Below are 7,818 nucleotides of genomic sequence, written 5' to 3'. Positions count from 1 at the left end.
TTCAATGCTGCCAAGACTAAACTAGTTTCATTCAATAATTACAAGAAACCCTCTCAACCACCAATAGCAATGGCCAACGACTCTTTATCTGAGAGTCCATCTTTCAAACTCCTTGGCCTAACGTTCACAGGAAACATGAGTTGGAACAATTACATTGAAGGCATTGCCAGGGCCGCTGCAAAGAAAGGTGGGCTCTCTCTACCGTGCTAGAAAACTACTAACACCCGAAAGTATCCTGTACCTCTATAAGGCCACCATTCGCCCATGTATGGAGTATTGCTGCCACATCTGGGCTGGTGCATCTGCTACTAGTCTCTCGCTCCTTGACAAGGTTCAAAAGAGAGTCGCAAATCTGATAGGCCCTGAACTGGCATCTAAGCTTCAGCCTCTGTCCCATCGGACGAAATGTTGCATCCCTCTGCCTGTTCTACAAGTATTTTAGTGGTGAATGCTCTGATGAACTGCAATCACTTGTGCCCCCACGACGCGAGCACCCTCGACAAACTCGACAGGCTACTAGATCCCACCCCCACACTGTAGAGGTCCCTAGATGTAAAAGATCTTTTTACTCCAATAGTTTCTTCCCCAGAACCGCAAGACTCTGGAATTCCATTCCAGGTCCCTGCTTCCCCAACAGTACTGACGTGCAGAAGTTCAAGTGTAACGTGAACCGACACCTTGCTGCCCAAATCCCTACATAGTACCCCAGTAGTTGTTGCCCCTGATAGTAGCCCCCTACACCAAAGTGGCAATTTGCCTTGTTTGGGGTGAAAATGTAATAAAAAAAAAAAAAAAAAAAAAAAAATATATATATACTAGATATATATATATATATATATATATATATATATAGATATATATATACTAGATATATATATATATATACTAGATATATATATATATACTATATATATACTATACTATATATATATATACTACTAGATATATATATACTAGATATATATATATATACTATATATATATATACTATATATATATACTAGATATATATATATACTAGATATATATATATATACTAGATATATATACTATATATATATATACTATATATATACATATATATACATATATATATATAACATATATATATATATACATATATATATATATATTACATACATACATATATATATATATATACATACATATATATATACATATATATATATATATACATACATATATATATATATATATATATATACATACATATATATATATATATATATATATATATATATATATATATATATATATATATATATATATATATATATATATATATATATACATGCAACCCGATGGAATTTTTAAATAAATAAACATTGTCCCGTCGTGCTTGCCCATGTCATATTTTGGTTGTTTTTCCGGCGACTACCAGTACAAATGCAAATTGTGCGGCAGACTCATTTTTGGCCGTAAGCATAAAACTTGTGCCTGACAAACCCATCTTTGTTTCATAACACGTAATTAACGAACATTTAAGAATTGACAACGTTTTATTATAACCTTTTTTTTTAAATCTATCATTTTTTAACAAAAAAATCACGTATAAATTGTGTGTTTTTAGTTTTTAATTATTGTTCAATCTTCATATATATTTTTTTTAATGAATTCGACACACAAAATCATAATTTTACAAATGTACAAAAGAAATCTCAACAAAAGAAATTATCAGTTTGGAACACAATATTTTGGAAGCAATTTGTTTCGTATTGGATTTCTTAGATTGACAGGTTTTTTTTTTTTTTTTCCAGTTATTTCGGTCGTTTTCTGTCGTTTTCCGACTCCGTCGCATAATTTGCATTTGTATACAAATGCAAATTATGCGACGGAGTCTTTATTGGCTGAAAACATAAAAGTTACGTTTTACAAAGATATGTTTGTTTCATTCGTCTTTTAATGTTGAATTATTTTCGTCTTATGAATTGTCAATACGTCCCAAGTCGCACACATCATCGGAAAATACGTAATTTAACGAACATTTAACGTTTCATTTAACCGTTGATTATTTTTTTTTAATCTTTTAATCTTTTAATAGTTTTCATACTTTTATATTTTATAAAAAAAATCACGTATAAATTGCGTGTTTGTATCATTTAATTACTTTTCAATTTTCAATCTTATTTTTTTTTTTTTACGAATTGGACATACAAAATCGAAATTTTTAAAATTTGCTAAAGAAATCACAACAAAATAAATTATCAGTTTGGAACACAATAATTGGGAGCAATTTGTTTCGTATTGGATTTCCAAAATTAACAGGTAAGTTTATGTCTTGATATTTTTTTTATTTTATTCTTAACTTCTCGTAATTTGATGCATTTTAAACAATTTTATTTTATTGCATTCAGATATAAAAGAAAAAAACAAAACAAAACCATATTTTTATTTTATTTAGCATTTCATAATTGATGAATTTTTAAAAAGTTTATTTTTATTGCATTACTATGCATAAAAAGGGGAAAAAAACATAGATATCCCATTGCTAGATGGCAGTTTTTATTAAAGAAATATAAATAGTAAATGTGTAGTTTTCCAATGCAAATGGCTGCCGATTGTTATGTCATTTAAACATCTGCTATTTTCAACCTGTTCTTTTAAAATTGTGTACGTGAATTTATAGAAAGCAATTTACTTTTAGAAAATATTCGGATTTAACAGAATCCAACAAACGAAAAAAAAAGCGTCAGAAATTAAATATACAATAATTAAAGTTATCGTATACTTCATTTATTTTTGTATTTTAAATTTTAAATGGCGGCAGGTTTGTTTTCCATGAAGAAAACTGTTGACCGCCATCTTGTTTGCAAAACCGCTTGTAAAAACCGAATATTTGAGATAAAAAAAGCATTTAATACTACTTGAAAAAAAAAATTAAGCCAGGTAATTAAGCTAAATTAAATTTTATTGTTTATGGTAATATTTATTCATTTATTTTTGCCCCTTAATTATTTGTTTGCTTCTCTGATTACTTTTTCAATTCATTTGTGAAAATAAAATCGGTATTTTATAAATCGATCTGAAATAGACCAAACATTAAATAAAGGTACTTGTACAGTTTAATCAAAACATTAAAAAATTAAAATATCGAACAAAAGTTTATATTGTACGTATCCGTTATGGAATGAAGTTCTCCGAAAAAAAAATCACTTAATTTTAGCAAGTAGTTTTTTTTTTATTTTTTTTTTATTTTTTTTACAGCAAAAAACAATTTGTTATGATACCGATCAAAAGGTTCGATTTTTTAAGAAAAAAAGCTAGTATTAAAGTTGGGGAGGGAGGTCGGCGCTTTAAACTGAGTTATCTCCCCGTGGTGGTGCGTTAAAGAAATTAAAAGATGCCATAAAAACGTGTTTCGGCTAAAAAAAAAAAACAAAAAAAATACTAGATAAAATTAAGTGAAATATTTTTTTGGAGATCTTCAGTCCTAAACGGATACGTATATTATAACCTTTTCCGATATTTTCATTGTTTAATGTCTTGAATAAACTGTACAAGTACCTGAATAAAACCTGCACTATCTAAAAAAAAATTAACATTACGTGTTTTCTTTTATTAACCATTTGTATTTGTGCCAACAAGTCGAATAGTGCACGTTCTTCAGATGCTACACTTCAATTTCTTGTTCTCTGTTAGTGAGAAGGCATTGTAAATAGGAACACCAAGTTGTGATACACAATTCCAGTGGATCACGAACAACACAACAAAATTATCGTTTCATTAAATAAAACCTTACAAAACGCCTCCCTTAATTTGAGTGAAACGAGTTTTATTTATTTTGTATTCTAACAAATTAATAAACAAAAGATAACGATTGAATTTCACTTGAAAATCCTAACTAAAACTAGCATGGTTCGTATTCTGAATAAGTCCCGAATAAAAATAAAATATTTCTATCTCTTCTGTGAGTTCGTTCTATTTGGATTCGAAAACGACTGGATCGTTCTTTGATATGACAGAGGCGCGTTCGAAATTAATGTTTCTGTTTGGATCACAACTGAAGTATGATACTTGACTTTCGCATTTTAAACTTAAATGCAAGCCATTATATATGAAAATTATTTGATAAAATCAACAGTATGTTCTCTACAGTGCAATGTAGATTACACTTTATTGTGAAAGTCACTGCGATGGGCATGTGAAGCTTCCTCCTGGTGCATCGCGATAGTTCTCCAATTAGAGCATGCAATCAATCGATTTGATTGAAAAATAGTCAATTTCATCGATTTCGATGACAATAAATATATGGGAGTGTGAAACATTTGTTGATCATATCATTTTATTATTAGCGATTACTTTCTGTTTACTTCGCTCTCTGAGCGTTTATGTTATAAGAAATGGGTTATTTCTTATTATAAGAAAGAAATTAATCGCTAATAAAAAAAATAATTAAATCCTACATTTATCAGCGATAAAAATCGTGCATAAAATTGGTTGCTGATCCCGTGGTAAAACACCAGACTACTTATAGAGCTGTTGTAGGATCGATCCTTTCTATAAAGTCTAGCTATACTGATGAAGAGTAAACTCTGAAACATGCATGTATGTAGATGACTTACTTTTATGCACGTAATAATAATTATTAATCATCATTATATTAATACGCTTATCGCTCCGTCCGTTATCATGCTGTGCATCCTTAAAAAAGGAAAATGGAATATTCCAAAAAGTGAAATATTATTCCAAATAAACCTTGTCATCCTTGAAAAAAAAAATGGTGTTGAGGCAAAGCTAATAAAAATGATTTGTCTTTCTTGGCCTTTTGGCTAAGATCAAAGTGTAGTATATGTTCTTCAGGTGCTACATTTCAATTTCTTCTCTCTCAGTGGAAGATAAATCCTTTACGACTAAGACAGTTTTTTCTCCACGTTAAAAAAACGATCCTGGTGTCTAAATCTGTCCCGTGGGGAGGCATTGCGAATAGGTACTATGTTTAATGTAACAAAGTTTTAATATTAAAAAAGTAACTGGAAAAAGTTATTTCTGATTTAATTACAAAATGCCCTGGAAGTGTTACAACTGATTAATTATAAAATGCCCTGGAAGTGTTACAACTAATTAATTATAAAATGCCCTGGAAAATTTCCGTTCCGATTTTTTTTTTCTTACTTGCTTCCCCACATGGGCGGAATTGGACAGGAGGTTCCTTAAAAATTTAAGGGGAAAACCAGCCCCCCAAAAGGGGCTCTCTGGTCAATAACAAAAATAAGAATTGTATCAGTAATGAAGGATCTCTCCTCCATTAACCAATACCAAAAAATGGGGGGATTTAAGACACTGGAATGCTGAAACTGATAGTACACTCAGACATTCATGTTGAAGCAATGGTTACCTAACCCTAACCATGTTAATGTTTTTATGTATTACATTCGAAAAGCTGTCGAAACAGTTTATGATTTAAACATTACTTTATTTCAAGTATATTTTAAACAGTGGATTACGGAATATGAAGTCAGTCCCGGAAATTACTCAAACCGTTTACGATTTAAACATTACTTTATTCAATGTATATTTTTAGAAGTGGGGTGAGGGATATTAAACAGGTCCCAAAAATGGGTGAACCCATTTACGAATTACAGATTGCTTTATTTAATGTATATTTTTAACATTGGGGTGGGAAATATGAAGTCGGTTCCGGAAATGGCTGCAACCATTTGCGTCTGGGACATTACTTTATTTAATGTATATTTTTAACATTAGGATGGGAGATAAGAAGTCGGTTCCGGAAATGGCTGAAAAAGTTTACGATTTATACATCACTTTATTTCATGTATACTTTCAGCAGTGGGGTAGGGATTATAAGTCAGTTCCAGAAATGGCCGAAACAGTTTACTAAATAGTAAATTGTTTCGGCCATTTCTGGAACTGACTTATAATCCCTACATTACATAATCCCTACATTACAGACATTACATTATTTCATGCATATATTTAGCAGTGGGTTTTGGATATAAAGTCGGCCGCGGAAATGGCTGAAACAGTTTACTATTTAGACATTACATTATTTCATATATATTTTTAGCAGTTGGTTGAGGATATAAAGTCAGTCCTGGAAATGGCTGAAACAGTTTACAATTTAAACATTACTTTTTTATGTAGATTTTTAATGGTGGGTTGGGTATATAAAGTCAATCCAAAAATGGCTGAAACAGTTTACTATTTAGACATCACATTATTTCATGTATATTTTTAGAAGTGGGTTTGGAATATAATGTCGGTCCCGGAAATGGCTGAAACAGTTTACTATTTAGACATTACATTATTTCATGTATATTTTTAGCAATGGGTTTGGAATATAAAGTCGATCCCGGAAATGGCTGAAACAGTTAACTATTCAGACATTACAGAATTTCATGTATATTTTTAGCAGTGGTTTTGGGATATAAAGTCGGTCCTGGAAATTGCTGAAACAGTTTACTATTTATACATTACATTATTTCATGTATATTTTTAGCTGTGGGTTGGGGATATAAAGTCGGTCCCAGAAATGGCTTCCATAGTTTACTATTCAGACATGACATTATTTCATGTATATTTTTAGCAGTGGGTTTGGGATATAAAGTCGGTCCCGGAAATGGCTGAATCAGTTTACTATTCCGACATTACATTATTTCATGCCTATTTTTAGCGGTGGGTTGGGATATGTAGTCGGTCCCGGAAATGGCTGAATCAGTTTACTATTTAGACATTACATTATTTCATGTATACTTTTAGCAGTGGTTTGGGGATATAAAGTCGGTCCTGGAAATGGCTGAAACAGTTTTCTTTTTAGACATTACATTGTTTTATGTATATTTTTAGCAGTGAGTTGGGGATATGAAGTCGGTCCCGGAAATGGCTGAATCAGTTTACTATTTATACATTTCATTATTTCATGTATATTTTTAGCAGTGGGTTTGGGATATAAAGTTGGTCCCGGAAATGGCTGAATCAGTTTACTATTCAGACATTACATTATTTCATGTATATTTTTAGCAGTGTGTTAAGGATATAAAGTCGGTCCCGGCAATGGCTGAAACAGTTTACTATTTAGACATTACATTATTTCATGTATATTCTTAGCAGTGGGTTGAGGATATAAATTCGGTCCTGGAAATGGCTGAAACAGTTCACTATTAAGACATTTCATTATTTCATGTATATTTTTAGCAGTGGTGTAAGGATATAAAGTCGGTCCCGGAAATGGCTGAAACAGTTTACTATTCAGACATTACATTATTTCATGTATATATTTTGCAGTTGGTTGGGGATATGTAGTCTGTCCCGGAAATGGCTGAATCAGTTTACTATTTAGACATTACATTATTTCATGTAAACTTTCGTCAATTGTTTTGGGATATAAAGTCGGTCCCGGAAATGTCTGAATCAGTTTACTATTAAGACATTACATTATTTCATGTATATTTTTAGCAGTGGGTTGGGGATATGTAGTCGGTCCCGGAAATGACTGAATCAGTTTTCTATTTAGACATTACATTATTTCATGTATATTTTTAGCAATGGTTTTGGGATATAAAGTCGATCCCGGAAATGGCTGAAACGGTTTTCTATTATGACATTACATTATTTCATGTATATTTTTAGCAGTGGTTTTGGGATATAAAGTCGGTCCTGGAAATTGCTGAAACAGTTTACTATTTATACATTACATTATTTCATGTATATTTTTAGCTGTGGGTTGGGGATATAAAGTCGGTCCCAGAAATGGCTTCCATAGTTTACTATTCAGACATGATATTATTTCATGTATATTTTTAGCAGTGGGTTTGGGATATAAAGTCGGTCCCGGAAATG

The 7,818-nt window shown here is 31.2% G+C and overlaps 1 pseudogene; it reads left to right on the top strand.

Moving 5' to 3' along the window:
* Positions 1 to 4,769: 4,769 nt before the first annotated feature.
* LOC145271913 (U2 spliceosomal RNA) lies at positions 4,770 to 4,918 on the top strand (annotated as a pseudogene).
* Positions 4,919 to 7,818: the final 2,900 nt, after the last annotated feature.

This window comes from Euprymna scolopes, chromosome 46 (genome assembly GCF_053919585.1).
Source record: "Euprymna scolopes isolate OS-2025 chromosome 46, ASM5391958v1, whole genome shotgun sequence".
Classification (NCBI taxonomy): domain Eukaryota; kingdom Metazoa; phylum Mollusca; class Cephalopoda; order Sepiida; family Sepiolidae; genus Euprymna; species Euprymna scolopes.
This window is presented reverse-complemented; position numbering and strand designations above follow the sequence as displayed.